Genomic DNA, 19142 nt, shown 5'->3' with positions numbered 1-19142 from the left:
CGCACTATGGGTGGTACCACACTATAACCAAACCAATCATTTTAAAGAACTGCACTTGCGCAAAACGTGTTGACCATGCAGCTTCGCGTGTCTGAAAATCGAAATGTGCGATGCGTGCTTGCTAACATTTAAAATTCTTTATGTTAAAAGAATTTAACGTCCAAAGACACGCGTTGCCAATGAAATTAACGTGAAAGGGTGGGGGATCTAACAAATGAAAGCACCATCGTGGAAATTCGCTGATTACTAGACAGCCTCGATGCGCATTACACAGAAAATATGTCGAATCACGTCCAGAATGTGACGCATTGAAAGACGCCAATCATTCGATTTCACGGGCGCGCACCCGATATAAGACATCGCAATCAAATTGCAAACCAGTGTTTGAGCGCTGCACGTGCCACTCTCTTTTTCATTAACGATGTGTATCCCTTCCCGTCAAGTGCTGCTACCACCAAGAGCTTCGTTGATTCGGCACCTAACCACTAAGATTCACGCGACCGCTTCCGATCGAAGTGCAACCAACGATGATTATGCCTAGCTTGTAATTTGGTATGTTGTCGCGAAAAGTTTCTGTAAAGCATGAAGATTCGGCATCAAAACGATCGCACTAGCGGTGAACCAAGAACAGCGAGCGAGATACGAAGTTCGCGTTCACGGCCGGGAGATCAGCAACGACGACAACTCTCCAAGCTAGTTTACGTACGACAGCGCACTGGCAGCAAAAGTGAAAGCTCGCGTCATAAAACCCTAAAAGGTTTTCAATTTACGAGCGAGGAAGCAAACGCAATATTTGTTGCAAGCTCGATAAGGACGACGTATTTACCGACAGGAAAGCCACGCTATAGCTATAGCGACGTATACGCTGTAGCCGCATTGGCACCGGTGCAAAGGCTTATCGGTCATCGAGGGAACCGTCCTCCTCCGTCACTCGGCGAGCCTGTGCAGTGTTTCACGGTGTTATAAAAACAGCGTTATTTATTTGGAAATTTGGATGTCATAATACGTACAAGCAAAGACTCTTTCTTCAGTATTACGGGGCCACGAAAATTGTTTTCTACAGAAAATGAGACAAAATTGTTATACAAATCACAGCTACAACACGCAGAGAAGTCTTAAAAGTAAAAATCCTCCGACGAGACCGCTTGCAAAAGTCACGCGATCAGACAACGGGCTACGTATACGGGGCACTACATCTCACTTCGCAACAACCTGCGTTCGAGGATCGTGTAGCCTTGGCTCTGCTGCACGGAACTTCTCTAACAGAGTACACACTGCACAATCTCTGCCGTATGGTGGGGCGTACAAGTTTACCTTAATCAAGGTTCACTAAAATATATTACAGCATATATATCATGTTTAAAGACGGTAAACGAAAGAACACACTCTGCAACTCTAGAGGGGTTTTTTTTTGTTCGGGAAGTATAGATCTTTATAACAATTATATGACAATGCTGTTGTCATTCTTTAGCAAAAATTTCATGCAGATGGAGAATATTCTATTGCAGCTTGAATGACACCATTGTGGTCAATCAGCGAAAAATCATTCATAAGTTTTTTTATTATTTACTGAATAAGAAGTGTTTATATTACAACACTGTAGTGCCCACTAGTTATTGGTACAGCAACTTCTTAGAAATCACGAATGTTGCATTTAGTTCAATGCGTTGGTGAGTGAATCTAAGGGCGACATTGTAATTTATTACACCTGACGCACACAAAGTGCAACCGTTCAGTTATGTGAGACCAGTGAAAAGGAAGTGACAGAATTTGAATAAAAGTGCACAGTGGTCGTATATCTTCGTTACAAGCTGCCAGAAGTCATTTCACTTGTACCAGCGAATTGCTTCACTATTGCTTGTAGTGTGTGGTGCTTGTCAATTTCTTTCGAACTGTGCACAAGAAAACTGCAATAAAACTTTTCCCCTGTCTAAGAATAAACCTCTGGCGCAGACACTTTGGTATTTCTTTTTGCAGAGAAGTGAAATGTTTTTTCTAGCCTTTTTATATTTTCAGAACGGTAAATATCAGGACCACCCATCTTAGACAAATGATAAGCTGTCTACTTGGGTATTTTAGGATGTTTGCAGACTTTTTTCGACTGGATTCTGCATTGGTGCGCCATTTTGTTTAAGTTTCACCATTTCCGCTCCACGGGTCATTTTGGTATTGTGCTGTGCTTCGTGCCGGCCAGGTGCGATAACTTTTGATTTCCCACTAGAACTTTGATATATACGGCACTAAAGCCCATAATTAAAATGCTAATTGAACAATTTTAAGTTTGTCACGTGGTCATCATTTTAGCTGCAGAAAGTTATGTTCGCTTCGGCATCGAGTTTGTGCGAAAACGACAGAAACCAGCGTATCATAGACTTTAAAAAAAACTGCAATGTTTAAAAAAAAAGGCACCCTCCTACAATTGCGCGAGAGCTTGTTCAAGGTTGTGTCGCACGCAAAAAAAAAAAAGATAACCAGGGCCTTGCATGCCAGCGCGCGAAAAGCGCAGATAATAAAACAATTTCTTCAATAAAAAACTTTAAACTTAAATAATACTTTAAATAAAATACTTCAAAATTTATTCATTCATTACCTGATATTCCACAACACCGATTTCACCCGCACCTTCCGCGAAGAAACACTGTGCTTGACTCAAGTCCCCCTGCCTTGCTGCTCACAATCACACTTCCTCTTTCACCCACAGCATACGTGTCCCTAGCCGTAATTAATATTCCAACAAAATGTATTTAAATCAACATAAGCCGGTAAAACTAAAAAGCAGCTAGATCGTAACATCCGCAAAAGATTTGTACCATATTCGACAATTAATCTACAGAAGAGCATCAGGCGTTAGGACTTAACATCGGACTTGGAAAAACCTCCGCATAACTTGGAGTTGGTGACATCTAGAATGACATCAGCTGGTAACAAACTCTGACATTTCGTGCCGTTTTGCTCTCACTGCCAAAAATCTCTCGCGCCAACAGTTGCAACCGATCATCAAAACTAAATAGCTGATAATTTAAGTATTTATAAAAGAGCATTAATTCTTAATAATAATGAACAATAGGAACATAAAACTCAGAAAATTTACCTGTGACGATGAACATGACGGCGCTTGTTTCGCGCTACTTTCTTGCTGTGCCATAAGAACGATTTTCAACATATCAGGTATGCTGTCTTCAGTAGCGAGGTCGACAAGTTCATTGAACAGAGGAACCATTACCAGCAAACCATCCCGGTAAATTGTCAATGAACTGAAAAAGATGTATGAGGGTTTGTTCACTACCATTACTATTTTATGTTCCTAGATCGCGAAGACACGGCTCAGCTGCCACCACGCATGGCCTGTTGGAGACACGGCCTCCGGAATGCCTTGCATGCACGCACGCACGCACGCACGCACACACACACACGCACACACACACACACACACACACACACACACACACACACACACACACACACACACACACACACACACACGCACACACGCACGCGCGCGCACACACACACGCACGCACACACACACACACACACACACACGCACACACACACACACACACACACGCACGCACGCACGCGCGCGCACACACACAAACACGCACCCAGGTACGCATAGGCATCTTCACCCGAAATGAATTTTCGACTAATCCCCTCACTCTGAAATTCCCCTCACGTACACTTGAGACGACTCCACAACTCACATCATGCACGCTATGTTAATTCAACAATACAAAACACTCGAGAACGACGATATCGAGGATAACACACGCTTGTGTACGATAAGAACAAAAGTGACATTCTTGAAAATATTAAAGCAAGCGCCTCACCACGTTCTCGTGCTTTATTTGTGCATTCTACGAAAAGTCATGCGCGCTGCCAAACGTTCAAAATCAACGAACTTTGTTGATGCGAGTGTAGTTCAGCCGCATGCTCAGCGAACTAAGCTCAAAAGTGCACGGCGAACTCGTTCGGCCACATTGCAGCCGATGTTATCTCGAGTGTCAACACGTTTTTTTTTGTTGTGTGTGGAAGGGGTGAGTTAAATTACATCAAGGAGAGGTTAATGTAGACAGAACGTGAACACAAGGCTTGCGACCATTGACAAGCATCTAGTGAGGCCTAGCTACGATGTCGATACGCGAAACAATAGTTGCCTTTCGACATACTGTCGATTCGGGCGCGCGTACACATGTATGAGACAGACAACAAAAACGCATGAGTCTTAAAGTAATACGAAAAATTGCACGCTTAGTTTTCCTCTCAGCAACACTGTTTCGGCAAACCGGGCCCCACTAACAATAGTACAGAAGCGCACATCCCTAGCCTTTAAATACGCAACTTTGCAAGCTTGCAGCTCGTAGCAAAAAAAAAATAATAAAAAAACGGGCCTCAGCTTTCAAAAAAGATTAAAAGCACTTATCGCTCTCAACAAAACACAGTTGAACAAATAAGCAGTCACTTACCTGAAATTTGCTGCAAGACAGTTGTACTTGCGACCCAAGAACAGGACATGTGGCAATCGTATGTTTGAGGGCGACCACGGAACCTTCTTCGAAGTCGTACGTCCGCTTTATCTGAATGTGCAGTACAGTCAACAGACAACGAATCGGCGGCATCTCGGATGACACCGCGCACAAAATTGACGTCCTAAAGTCCTCAGCGGGAGTGAAAAAAATGCACGCCAAATACTATTCAAACGCTTCAGCACTCAGCGAACGGCGCGAGAGTCAGGTTTTCAACGGCGCAGTTATCAAAATGGCGCGCACTCACGAGTACAGACGGAGGAGCATTCCTCCGTGCGGAGGAGTGAAAGCTCGCGGCTGTGGAAAGAGATGTTGAGAGAGTTCGGAAGCATGGCACCTTCTATGCAATGGTATCTCCCTCCACGCTCGCTTCACTACATTGAATTCGAGGGGGCGGAGAGGGACAGGGGTTAAACCATGCCTGCATGGACACTATCTCTCTCTGACGGGTCTGCTGCCGGAGTCGTCACTTGCAAGCGAATGTAACCATTCAAAGACGTTGCCACTCTTTCTCTCTCGTCTCCTTACATCTTTCGTCCCCTCTTCCCGAAGGCGCTCTGCCCAGCCACGGCCGCCGGAGAAAGAAGTAAAAAAGAAGGGCCAGCCGCCGTGGTCGTGCTAACAGCGCTCCCGAAAGGAAGTGGTAATGGCGGCGTCTCCTTCTTTATAAAGCACATCCCATATTCGAGTAGCGCGTGAGAACGGCGTGCGCTCGTCGTGGCTGTTGAATCCCAATCAACACTTCAGAGGTAAGTGGTTATCTTTGAGTACTAGATAGAGGAGCACTAATAATCGACTGAAGTACGAATCAAAAAGGTGTCAACGCCAACCTTCGCTTCTCGTTACGCGCTGCTCTTGGGTTCCATTGTCAGAGATGCGCCGAATTCGTGAGCTGATTCTTTTGTTTGCTTTAGCCGCATCACGTTCCCATATCATTCGCGGTTAAATGAAGACATTGTGATGGTTATTGAAACACATTAGTTCTGTGCAATTGCAAGTTTTGTATTGTGTAATTTCACTGCGAAGCCCGTAAGCAATATATAGACTCCATCTTGTCTGTGCCGTGCATCGTCGCAGTAGAAGAGATTCGTTTGTTTGCAGGTGTGTCGCATACTTCCTGTCAGTTGTATAATGTATCCACAACCTCTCGCAGTCCGACGCGTGAACATACTACAATCGCGTGCGTGCACAATCGCGCATGCTTGCTGGCCGTTGCAGACATACGACGCAAATAACTTGTGTTTAGTTTCACTGCCACTGAAGGTGTACTGCCTTTGTTTGTGTTGTAATATAATTGGGTACCACAACTTTATTTCTTATAATCAGGTACCACAACTTCATTTCTCACGTGTTGCCTTGATGCATAATTGAGACTAAAGCAAATAATATGTTTATATTGAATAATATCGCTCTGAAAATTTTAATGTCGATTTTGCCCTCGTAGCTTTCATAATTCAGGAAAAAAGTCGAGGTTGAAGGCGTATGTTTAGGTTCGCGCTGTAATCGTGCACGACGCCAAGGATTTCATTGGTCATATTTTGTACCTAGACGACATTAGACTCTGGGTAATTTCCTGAAACTTGACATGCTCGATTATTTGCTTTTCCTTTCCTCGTGCATGGCTGGCACCGTTGATAATATTACAGGTTGGCCATCGCTTGGATCGCTGGTGATTAGGGAAGAGTAAAAAAAGGCACCAGCACAGAAAAAGGTATCGTTCGATATTACCGTCTTAGGTCACGGCGGTACAGGTTTTTCGACGAAGCTTAGAACGTGAAGCCTTTTCTAATAGCGCTTATCATTTTGTTCGATACATTCATTGTGGTGGAAATTGAGCTTCTGTCGCAAAATACTGTGAGAGGTCAGGACCGTGGTATATATATAAAAAACCCACACGGTTCCTTATTTGTTCGCTTTAGCCTCCGAAAGATTTCTGCGTGCCTCTAACGTAGTTTTGCGCTGTTTTGAGAATCAAAGGCACAAGCTTTCTGCACGTCACCTGGATTTTGCGCTCTCTCCCTCATCGGCCTACTTTAGAAGAAGCGATCATGTGTTGCAGACATAATCATGTAGCGTCACAAATATTAGTGATTCGTGGCGTTATGACGATGTCATATAGATACGTCTTCAGGTGATGATTGTTTGCTTCGCTCTTGCTGATGCCACCGGCGGTAAAGTTTCGTTTCGATGAGTGGCCTTTCGCCTTGATTGTTGCGTGGTGCAGAATAATTGGCAAGGCTGATGGCTGTATCGCATGACTGTGTGCTTCTTATTTCAAAAGTCGTATGATAAGGTATCATAGAAATCATATTTTAATATTTTGGAAGGGTGCTTTTTCGCAGACAGCCGGCTTAAATAATAATTTCGTACTTATGACAGGTTTGCCGTTAGCGAATATGACCCCAGGTAGTTCCTGGATGCACAAATATTTTTTCCTTGGGATCTGAGGCAGTTGCACGGAAAAATTAAGGAATTTGAACTATCTTTTTCCTGTTTTTCAGCGGGCTAAGCATAGCCACATAACAATTTTTTCATCCCCATCCTAGGTTTAGTGTAGCAAACTAGTTATCGTAGACTGGTTAACCGGCCTACCTTTCCTTCTCTGCTAATTATTTTTTATTTAGCCCTGTGATCAAGCTCGATGACGGTACCATATTTTCCATCGACAGCTTGATTTAGCTTGCTGTAGCCTTACGCGTGCGCACAGTTCGTCTAGGGGGGTAGTTCTAAGGTTCGTCGCAGCCTATGTCGGGTAGGGTTCGCCCCTCGCCCCCGCTCTCCTCTCCTCGGTTTGTAGGGGGGGGGGGGGTTTCCTGGGTTTTCTGCGAGGAGCTTTGGGTGATGGTGGCGGTGTTCGGCTACAAAGGCGCGGGCCGGGGTGAACGGGCTGATGGCCCAGCCCGTCCAAGCCATCGCATTTCATAAAGTCATCTCATTTCCGCCAAGCAGCGTCTACCAAGCAGCAACCGATGACTTTTGCCGGAGAAAGCTGCCCCGAACATAATGTTGTATGATAAGTGCATTTATTGGTGTTATACGCACACACACACACACACACACACACCCACACACACACACACACACACACACACACACACACACACATATATATATATATATATATATATATATATATATAAATATATATATATATATACATATATATATATATATATATATATATATATATATATATATATATATATATATATATATATATATATATATATATATATATATATATATATATATATATATTGTAGGACAGTAGCAGCGTTGGAGTCTCGACGGCGTTTATTAGGCCGAATCGCCTGATCAACCCTTCGAATGAAGACGACGTTTTTCGTGATGATGATTATATACAGATGAAGAAGATGAAGGTCAAACGTTGTCAATATTGTGCTTACGCTAATTTCCCCTCGCGCGGAAGCGGCCAATTAGGCCGCTGTTTATGACGGTGGTGTACGGCGCACGAATGGTTTTAAGCGTGACACGTGAAAAACCTCCGTACCACGAAAACGGCCGTCGGAAGGCATGGCAGCAGGGGTTACTCGATATTTAACAGGAGACGTCTGCTCGACTATAGCGTAGGGGCCGATGAAACGTGAGTGAAACTTATCACACAAGCCGGGAACCCGCGTTGGGGTCCACAACAGTACTTCGTCTCCAGTATTTAAGTGAACTACGCGGTGGACGCCATCGTAGCGAGTCTTCCGCTCTTGTTTGCTTGCCTGTGTATTGAGGTGGGCGCGTCGGCGACAATCGGCCAGGCAAGGGATTAAGTGCTCCCTCGATGACGATGACGAGTTCACAGGGACGTCAAAAATAGCCCGTGGTGCGCTGCGTAGCGGTATTGTACGCAAAAGTCACGAATGGCAGGATGGTATCCCAGTTGGTGTGGTCGGCGTTGATATTCATGTGACGTATGAAGCGATGATTGGTAGAAGCCGAGAAAGAAGAAGTCGGAGTAGAATAAACATGGATTATGAGCCGGGCCACGTCTCCGATTCATCATAGCGTCACGCAAGTCGACAGGATGAAGACCTGGCCGCCGCTCGTCAGCCACACATCATTCACGAAGCCACCGGCAATACGCCTCAACTGAATATCGACCACAGAAGAGGTGATCTCAAGCGCAAGCAGTTACCGGCATCATGGCAGAACCATCGACCGACCTTCCCATCCCCAAGTACACCGGAGCAGCGGACGATGGACCTGTACAGGACTGGTTCGACCTGTTCGAGCTCCACGCTACCGCTGCATCTTGGTCGGAACGGGAGATGGTTACGAACTTCAGCGACTATGTCACCGGTGAGGCATTTAAGTTTTACGTCACCCACATATTCGACAACGACGAGTCTTGGCAAAAGATAAAAGAAGGAATGATCATCTGGTTTGAAAACTATAGTGAAGATTCGATTAGCCCACGCACTCTCAGTGCATTAAACTCAGTCATCGCAGTCATAAGCAGCCTTCACGCACTCGAGTACAGAGCATGAATGTACAATTCCCGTCAGGTGAAGTTAGCCACATGCTCACGAAAAGACCACGTGGTCGTGTTCCCAACCTTCCACCTGGTTCCTCATCCGCGGATATATCACCAATGCTCAACTCACTGTTGCATAAAAGAATTGAATCTGCTATTGATGACCGAGATGCATTTAATACCTCATGCCACATGCGTACTTTGCAAACTGACTTGGCATTCACCTCAGCAGTGCCACAAAGACAGAAGCATTCACAATCAGCATCTTGTGAAGGAAAGTCTTCTGCAGAAGCGTCTAGTGTTAATCAATTACAAGATCGAAGTGACGTGAATCCTGTATGCAACCGCACTGCCAACAATGAAAACAAAAGCACAGGTGCGACTTCTGATGACACTAGTAATCTTCAGGCAACCACCAACAATGAACGATTTATGAATACAGAAGATTCAAGTGCACGAAACCCCGCACATTGTTTTGTGCCGGAAACATCTGCATTGGTTTACGTCGTTGAAGCCTGCGAAGGACTTGCTAAGAATCCTGACACAGCACGATCAATGTCACACCACAAGCAAGTCGACGAAACCAAGAAACTAACACGTCAACGTATACTTCAACATTGTCAACAACGAAAGCAAACCTCATCGAAACCACTTTTAAGGCTCAAAGAACATTGCAAAAAGACCCATCGTCGTGGATACATTCTCCACCAAAGATCAAGAATGTGCCTTCCATCAAACCATCTGCGACATCGCCATAGGAAAATCTCCAAAAGCCACAAAAGCACCCCTTGTACTCGGCAGAAACACAGGCAGCACCCAATCAACCTCGATCAACGCGCACGCAAGCTGCCTGCACGACCTGTGCCAAGACGAAGAATTCCATGCCTACGATATCCGAACTGTCCATTCTGCAAGGCGTTCGAACCTCGTTTGTTCTTCACAACAATGCCAGCTGCGATTTCCGCTATCTCCACGTCCAAAGCATTCTTGTGTTATCCAGGACGCAACCATCAGCCTCGCCCACCAGAACGCCTGCATTAACCGGACTGCTGCACTCTTTCGTGAAGCTTTGCGAGGTTACGGAACACCACGGGGCCATGAAACCAATTGTGCATTTTGACATTTGTGACTTCTCAAACTCTCCTTGTGTACTTTTCCTTGTTCGTAATCCATGCCTTTTTTCGGGGGGAGGGGGAATCGTGTGACGTATGAAGCGATGATTGGTAGAAGCCGAGAAAGAAGAAGTCGGAGTAGAATAAACATGGAGTATGAGCTGGGCCACGTCTCCGATTCATCATAGCGTCACATACATAGATATCATGTTGGTCAAAGTTCGATGGAAGCGCTCTGTGAGGCCGTTAGTCTGGGAATGGTAGCTGGATGTCGTCATATGAATCGCATTACATGCGTGGAGGACTTGTTCGAGTAGTTTCGAGAGAAATGCCTTGCCAGGATCGATCAATAAGATGCGTGGTGCACCATGTCTTAGAAAGATTGCCTCCAGAAAAAATGTGGCAATGTCCTCTGCTCATCCTGAAGGAAGTGCAGCTGTTTCGGCGTACCTTGCTAAGTGGTCAACTGCTGTGACAATCCAGCGCTTGCCGCTAGCTGATATTGGTAGCGGCCCGTAGAAGTCAATGCCAATGACATCGAAGGGAGCGCCAGGACACGGAAGAGGTTGTAGAAGACCGGCCGGGGAGGAAGTGGGTCGCTTGCGGCGTTGGCATAGCGAGCATGACGCAACATATCGTGCTACGCAGTTGGAAAGGCCAGGCCAGGCAAAACAATTGTGGATGCGTTCATATGTTTTTTGAAAAGCGAAATGACCAGCCTTGGGGTCATCGTGAAACGGCTCTAAAATCTGCGCCTTTAGGGAACGAGGAGCAACAGGAACCCAGTGCTGTCCTTCGGGGTGGAAGACAAAGCGGTAAAGGATTGAGTTTTCAGTCTTGAAGTTCCGCAGCTGTCGATGGGCGCGAGCGTTGGGAGGACGAGAGGAGCCTTGAAGGCGCTGCATTATAGAGCGACAGTAAGTGTCGCTGCGTTGGTGGGATGCAAACGTGTCGTTGTTGAAGGTAGAAAGAAGATCGACAGCGGCGAGTGAATGAACTGACGGAGACACTTTGATGGTTCACTCACAGTTGGCGACAGGCAAGGAGTGCCTGATGAGGATTGTAAAGGACAGAGGCTAAGGGCATCGGCATCGTTGTGTTTCTTGCCGGATTTGTAGATAACGTCAAACTCGTATTCTTGGAGACGAAGTATCCAGTGACCGAGACGTCCAGAGAAATTCTTCAACGTCGACAGCCAGCACAAAGCGTGGTGGTGGTCAGTGACGACGGTAAAGTGGCGGCCGTGAAGATATGGTCGAAACTTCTGGATGGCCCAGACAACGGCGAGACACTCCTGCTCGGTGATGGTGTAGTTTTTCTCTGCTGCTGCGAGGGTGCGAATTGCGTATGCGATCACACGTTCGTCATACCGCTCTGTTCGTTGCAGAAGTTCAGCGCTGAGTCCGTGTCCGCTGGCATCGGTATGGAGGAGAGTGGGTGCGGCGTTATCGAAATGACAAAGCACTGGCTCAGACGTGAGGGCACGTTTCAAGGTGTCAAAAGCCATTTGGCATTCGTCCGACCATACGTATGACGCTCCTGAAGAAAGGAGTTAGTGAAGTGGTACAGCAATGGTGGCGAAGTCTCGTATAAAGCGCCGGAAGTACGACGCAAGGCCAAGAAAGCTTCGGAGCTCTTTGACGCGTTGAGGTACCGGGAAGTGAAGAATGGCAGTAATCATGTCGGGATCAGCCCGGATTCCATCTTTGCTGATGAGATGTCCGAGTACTTTAATACTTTAGCTAGCAAAGTGGCGCTTCTTGGTGTTGAGCTGAAGGCCAGCAGCTGCGAGACACGTCAGAACTTCATCTAGGTGCTGCGAGTGTTGTTCGAATGTTCAAGAAAATATGACGATGTCGTCATGGTAACATAAGCATGTTTTCCACTTAAGGCCCCGCAGTAGAGTGTCTATCAGTCGTTCAAACATTGCTGGCGCATTGCAGAGGCCGAAAGGCATGACATCAAATTCGTAAAGCTTATCGGGTGTGGCAAAGGCAGTTTTTTTCTTGTCATCCTCGTGCATCGAAATTTGACAATAACCGGAGCGCAGGTCAAGGCTCGAAAAATATTCCGCTTTTTGTAAGGAATCCAAGGCATCATCAATGCGAAGCAAGGGATATACGTCTTTTCTGGTTACTTTGTATAATGCGCGGTAGTCAACGGAGAATCATACCGAACCGTCTCTTTTTTTTACGAGAACGACAGGTGACGACCAAGGGCTTGAGGAGGGGCGGATGATGTTTTGCTTGAGCATATCAGCAACGTGCTTGTCGATGATCTCGCGTTCGCTGGAAGAAACACACGGTATGGTCGACGACGGACAATAGAAGTTCCGTCGGTGTGTATGCGATGAGCCACCGCAGATATATATATATATATATATATATATATATATATATATATATATATATATATTGTAATGACGAAAACCGAAACTGGAACTCTCTCTGGCACAGACTCGCATGCTAGGAGGAAGCCGAGGAAGACGAAGCAGAATAAGAACAGCCGGCCTGCAGCAAAGGCGTTGTGTCTTATTTCTCGTCCTTACAATGGCGCAGTCGACGAAGAAAACGGCTTACGTCCCGGCTTCGTCATCCAGAACGCCCGCCGACGTGCAGCCGCGGTAAGCGTCGCTTGAGGACGGCGTCAAGCCCTCCTCGGCAGCTGTTCACCTGCCGCCACTGACACCACCGTTCGGGGATGGCGCCAAGGCCTCCTCGGCGGCTCTAGTATACCCATCACCGGTATTTCTTCATGAAAAGGGACACCGTCTACGCGTCCTTCGCCACGGATTGTGCCGTGAGCACAGGTCCACAAGTGAACCCTGCGGCACAAGCCACCTGTCCGTACCCTCGTGGATCATCGGCAGCGTGGTTCTCTCATCGTAAAAACGCTGTTCACGCTTCCTCGATCATGGAGCCGACAGCCCTCCTGCAGCCGGGAGCACCTGTGCCGCCATTCGGGGACGGCGTCCAGGCCTTCTCGATGGCTCCTGGGCAGGCTTGCCCCGGCCCCACCACGACAGTACATGGCCTGTCGTTGACCGGGAATGCCGTTCACGCTTCCCACTGCGACAACGTCCTGCTCAGTGCTTCATCGGCACCTCAGCCGCTCAGGGGTGCTGTTCAAGCTCCCTCGGCCGAGGGTACCACAGCAGTGAGTACGCTGATCGGGGAACACGTCCCCACTGGCTCCGCATGTGGGCCGCCCGAGAGTGCCACCGAGCTTTCGCGCACCATTGCGCGACTCCGCCTCGAGGTCGGCGCCCTGACAGCGTCGAGTTCTGCGATATTCCCTGCTGCCTTGCCGGGACTTCACATTATCGATGAGGCGTTGGCCGCGGCCGCCTCGCAAGACCATTCAACAACTTCCCCCGAGAGCCGCAGCAAGCTCCAGTATACTCTCGCGGCTCTTTCACACCAACTTGGCTGTGTGGCGTCGCTATTTTCTGGAGCTTCGCCTGCCGTGACACCACCACCGGCTGCCTCCGAGCTACCCGAGTTTCGCGGCTTCCAGGACGATGCCGTCGATTGGGTGGCTACCATCAATGCTCTCGGAGCTCGCAAGGGATGGAGCGACAATCAGAAGTGGTGCGTGGCCTTAGACCGCCTTCAAAATCCTGCTGCTGCGTGGCACAGGTACGAAGGCGTGCGGCAGCAGTCCTGGGCGGACTGGAGCGCCAAGCTCATTGCTGCGTTTGGAAGAATTGAGTCTGACCTCACTGCTACCTCTCATTCTACCCTCGCCACTACCGAGCAAGGGGCTATTGAGAAGCACAACGACGAGGCAGCTGCACCCTCTGCCAACCTGCCCTACCTCGGAGATCAACCTCACGAGGCGCCGCGCCCCCCTACAGCTGTGCCGCGTGCCCCCTCCCCGGACAGCTTCCCAGAGTACCCTGCGGCAATCATCGAGACAAGCTGGACGGTGTACTCCTCCGGGCAGATCTCTGACTCCGCGTCGACACCTGACACACAATTACCTTTGACCCATAGTAAGGAGCCGCACCATCCCCTGCCACCTTTGCCGTCATTGGCCGAGTGCGTGGACGCTCGTAACTTGCCAAATGCCGTCTCCCCTAACGAGCCACAAGTGCCTACTCCACCTGAGGAGGATGCCATCGAAGTCATTCCGGTGCAGTTCACGGTTGCTCCGGATGGCGAGGCAACTGGCCATGTCGACATGAACGCACGTGACGGATTGGCAAAAACCTCCACTTCGACCAGCAGTGCATCAGCGAAGACGCTAGAGCACGACTTGCGTCGCAAGTCTACGCGCAAAGTCTACACAGCGATGTCGCTGATATCTATCGATATAGCCCATCGTACCTTCCCTCGCTCTGAACAACGCAGGCGTCCCCGCTCAGTGTGGGCCGCAGTACTGCATACTGGTGTCCCTGCAATGTCATCCAAGCAGCGAAGGGGTAGTCATCGCGATGGTCCGCCACCAATGCGATCACTCCGCACCAGCCAGTATCACCTGCTGGGTTTACATTCTCCAGGTGACTACATTAACTTGCCGCGCGGACGCGACCTGCAGCGACCACCTCGACACAGCCAGGGTCGTCCACCAGAGTACAGGACAGTTCCACAGGACAGCTCGAGGCGTGCACATGACAGACTACCACGGCACTCCCAGTGCCGCCCTCCAGAGAAAATTGCCCTTTGCGCGCTAGCAGTCATGGCCGAGTGTAATGACGAAAACCGAAACTGGAACTCTCTCTGGCACAGACTCGCATGCTAGGAGGAAGCCGAGGAAGACGAAGCAGAATAAGAACAGCCGGCCTGCAGCAAAGGCGTTGTGTCTTATTTCTCGTCCTTACAATATATATATATATATATATATATATATATATATATATATATATATATATATATATGTGCTATCGTGAGCTGTATAGGCGGCTATAGACGCGAAGGCGTGGCACTATCTAAAGCCGCCACCTCAAAGTAGAACGGTTAGTACCGGCTGATTTTTCAAAAAAGAAGAACAAGGGGGAATGAAAAAAAAATGCAAAGGTTGCAGCGGCCTGCTAACTGCTGTCGCTCTCACATCAGTATACTCCGGCGCACAGAAAATTTTAAGTAACTGGGCTGTGAAAAAACGAATTGAGTAACTTAGTGTGAACGAGGAGTGGATAAATTGAATTATAGGAGGTCTTCATGTAGGAGAAGTGTTTGTTATTCCTTAACGTTAGTTTAAGGAACTCAGTGAATTCCAGAATTTTTGCATGAGACTACAAATACTAATACAGTAAGTTAGTTATTCTCTGCTGAGCATTGCTTCCCTATGACGCTCTTAGTTAAAAAAAACGCCGATTTCTTTTCAGATGCCAGGCGTTCGCTACTTTCGCTGCTCCAGATGTTCGTGTCCTAAGGTCTCGCTCAAGGCACTCTTCAGACATCTTCGCACGGTTCATGGGCATGAAAGCAATTGGCTGTGTGGCTTAGGTGGCTGCATGAAAACGTTTAGGCTGTTTTTTTCTTACAAAAGACATGTGTACAGAAAGCACGCCGAGCTGCTTGAGGATGAAACACAGCCCACTGAGACCATTCCGCAGCAAGTAGAGCAAAGAAGCGAAAATGATTCACCGATGGAAGAATCAGAAGCCCAAGAAGAAGTGGTAATTGATTCTGAACTATCTGAATCAAGTCCCTGTCCCACTGATTATGTCAATCAATTGGCAGCACTGCTTCTCAAGTGGAAAGAAGCGAGACACCTTCCAGAAACCTCCTTGAACGAAATAGCGAACGATGTTATTTCCTTGATGCAAGTGATGCTAGATGATGAACAGCTTTGCACGTGTACTCTGGCTGCCAGTCGTAAAGTGGAGTGCAAGCAGCAGCTAAACAGACTCCTCATAAAAGCAAAGCACTTGAGATATTGGCGGACCCATTTTCCTGTTGTAGAGCCTCGTACAATACTGCTTGGAACAGACATGCATGGAAAACACACTATCGCGTATGTCCCCCTCTGTGATGTGCTGAAATGCGTCCTATAGAATTCTGACCTGTCTAGTGACTTCAACAGCTACCACTAAAAAGAAAATTACTTGTGCTCTATTTTTGAAGGCACTGAGTTTCAAGAGCATGCTTACTTTAGCGGGGACAAATATAAATTAAGTATACAACTCTACAGCGACAAATTCGAGGTGTGTAACCCATTAGGTAGCAAAAGAGGGATACACAAAATGACAGCTGTCTATTTTTCAGTCCTAAATTTTGTTGCAAAAGCAAGGTCACCACTCTCAGTGGTGACCTTGCTTTTGTGTCTCCCTAATATGTGTCTTCCTACGGCTTTTCAAAAATATTAGCTCCACTAATTGCGGATGTAAAGGAATTAGAACAGGGCATTAAGGTGGGTGAAAATATGCTTAAAGGTTCAGTCTTTATTTTCACTGGGGATAACTTGTCCAGCCACCGAGTAGGAGGCTTTAAGTGTTCATTCAGTCATGGCAGAATATGCAGGTTTTGCATGGCATTGCGCCATGAACTGAACCACAAGTTTTTAGAAAGTGACTTTATTCTTCGAATGCCAAATGACCACCAAAAGCATTTAGATATGCTGAGGGCAGGGCTTCCCACTGCGTCATTGTATGGCGTTAGGGAAACATCTGCCTTCGAGTTCAGAGGCTTTGACTCATCGCAACATGTACCACCAGATTTAAGGCATGACATTCATGAGGGTGTATTGCCATTTGCCTTGCATCACATTATTTCATCATTAATCAAACAAAATTTTTTCCCTTACTCACTCTAACAAGGTGATATGTCAATGGCGTTATGATCCACATGATGTGCGGAACGAATCGGAGCCTCTGTCAAATGGGTTCTTGAAAGGCAAAGCACCCACGAAAGTATCAGCAACTCAAGTGTTTTGCTTTTTTCAACACCTCGCACTTTTCGTTGGTGAGTGTGTTCCTACTGGAAATGAAGTATGGCAGCTTTACCTTATTTTGCGAGAAATCGTAGACATCATTATGTGCGACAGAATTCCCTCTAGCTATATTGCTTATCTGCAAAGAAAAGTTTACTTTTTTTTTGTCTGGAATTCAAATTATTGTTTCCATCCTCATCAATTCGTTGCAAGGTTCACTACCTCATTCACTATCCGTCACTAATAATGAAGTTTGGACCACTAAGTACTCTCTGGGCAATGCGGTTTGAGGCGAAACACCAGTACTTTAAGGACATTTCACGCAAAATTCACAACTGCAAGAACCTCTCAAGAACTCTGGCTCTCAGACATCAGTTTTTGCAAAGCTTTACACTTATATGTCCTGAGGATGACGGTACTGCCACGACTGGTTGCAGTACTGTGCAGCATGAGCACCTTTCTGAATGTGCGCAGCACTTTGTTTCTGAGCATGGCCTTGAGTGCTCAAGTTCATTTACTGTAAGTTCTCTAAGAGTGTCTGGAAGGTTGCTTAAGGATGGTTGTTGTCTTTCCTAGATATTTCCTTCGATGACATGCCAAAGTTTGTTCACGTGTGCGGAATATACTATGTAAACAAAACTCTTCTCATTTGGGTAAATATGCTTGAGACTGTTTCTTTTGATGAACATTTCCATGTGTACAATGTGAATGCAACACAAGAGTACAAAGTACTGACATCATTTTCAGAGTTTTACAATGATCTTTGTACATGCGGCAACACAAGGGACGTACTGTGATCAACACCCGGCAAGCATTAATATAAAATATCGGCCTTGTCTAGCTTGAAGCCTGTGTTTTATTTTTTACTGGAAAGTTATTGTAGACGTGAATCACTTAGGTTCAATGAAGGCTTATAAGACATATATGACTTCGAAAAGTCCAATTATTCTTGGTTGCCGGAATGGAACATGTTGAGGCTGTTGATCAGTTCAACATTTGTTGTGCAAATGTGAAATGCAGCTTTTGTTATGAAGTTGTCACGCACTGCAGGAACATTTCATCAATCATTTGTTATGAGTGTAATCAATCAAAAGTAGTATTCTGATAACTTATAATGTATTTATTTTATACATTTGAAAATTTCTTGCTCTTTGTTGCATATGTGGTTTGCATTTCTGCTACATTAGCACATATATCTTGGTCTGTGCAAAATTATTTTTTATTGTCTCTCTGTTTGAAATTTAACAAGCAATTAAAAGTGCTAACAAGTAAAAAGTGTTCATACTGAGGGGGGGGAGGGTGAGGAGGATTTTCAGTCTTACTAACAGCTTTAAACTGAGAATGGTTTTGTAAAAAATTAAGTTTTGTTCTCAGCTGCTTCTGGGTCATTTCACGTCAGATGTCCCAGCCACTTTAGCGACCATCTCAAATGTAATTGAAAAAAAAATGTGCTGATTTACTGCACTGAAAATAGTGAAATGGTAGAATATATCCGAGAGTAAAAATTTGTCGGTCACGTGGCGGCCTTTTGAACTTTCCGGAATGTTGTTTGGGTGTCGTTTGTAGAAAAATTATTTCAAAAGTACCTCTCCTTTTTTCGATACCAAATTTGTTCCATATGTAAGTATAAAAATATCCAGACACATGTTGAACCTTTGCGAGTGTGTGTTCCTTTTATTGTGCATTTTGTTGATTGTTCTTGTACAGTTTTCTGTGAAGCAAAAAGTGTATATCATGATCTTTCCATATGAAAATAAAGATATTGCAAAAAATAACGTTGTGACAATGGCTCTATAAAGGATTTCCTTGTTTGTGTGGTGTCAATGACACCATAACCTTAAAAAAATGCAGTACAACAGACACTTTGCTTCACGTAAGTCTTTTTAATATGTAAGCATGGATGCATTTAATACTCGTGCCACACGGGCAGAGAAAATGGCATTTATCTCCTATAATGCTTTCAGATTAAATGCCATTCGCGTGGTGCCACACGGATGAACGAATTGGCATTCACCCAAATGCCGTTCGTCCTCTAATGCCATCGCCAGAACTCATTCAATTGAGAAATGCGTACTCTCGAGGGCACAGCTGATGAAGTATTTGTATAAAACGACAGTTGATTTGACTAGAAGGAAACTTTTC

At 46.1% G+C, this 19142-nt stretch overlaps 1 protein-coding gene and 1 pseudogene across 2 annotated transcripts in view; one reads left to right on the top strand and one right to left on the bottom strand.

Annotated features, from left to right (window-relative positions):
* Positions 1-19142, bottom strand: part of LOC119168605 (solute carrier family 52, riboflavin transporter, member 3-A) — a 93715-nt gene that overhangs the window by 39468 nt on the left and 35105 nt on the right. The window lies entirely within an intron of this gene.
* On the top strand, positions 4883-18769 carry LOC142765325 (uncharacterized; annotated as a pseudogene).

Source organism: Rhipicephalus microplus, chromosome 6, assembly GCF_043290135.1.
Source record: "Rhipicephalus microplus isolate Deutch F79 chromosome 6, USDA_Rmic, whole genome shotgun sequence".
NCBI lineage: Eukaryota > Metazoa > Arthropoda > Arachnida > Ixodida > Ixodidae > Rhipicephalus > Rhipicephalus microplus.
The sequence above is the reverse complement of the archived record's forward strand: the minus strand, read 5'-3'. Positions and strand labels throughout refer to the sequence as shown.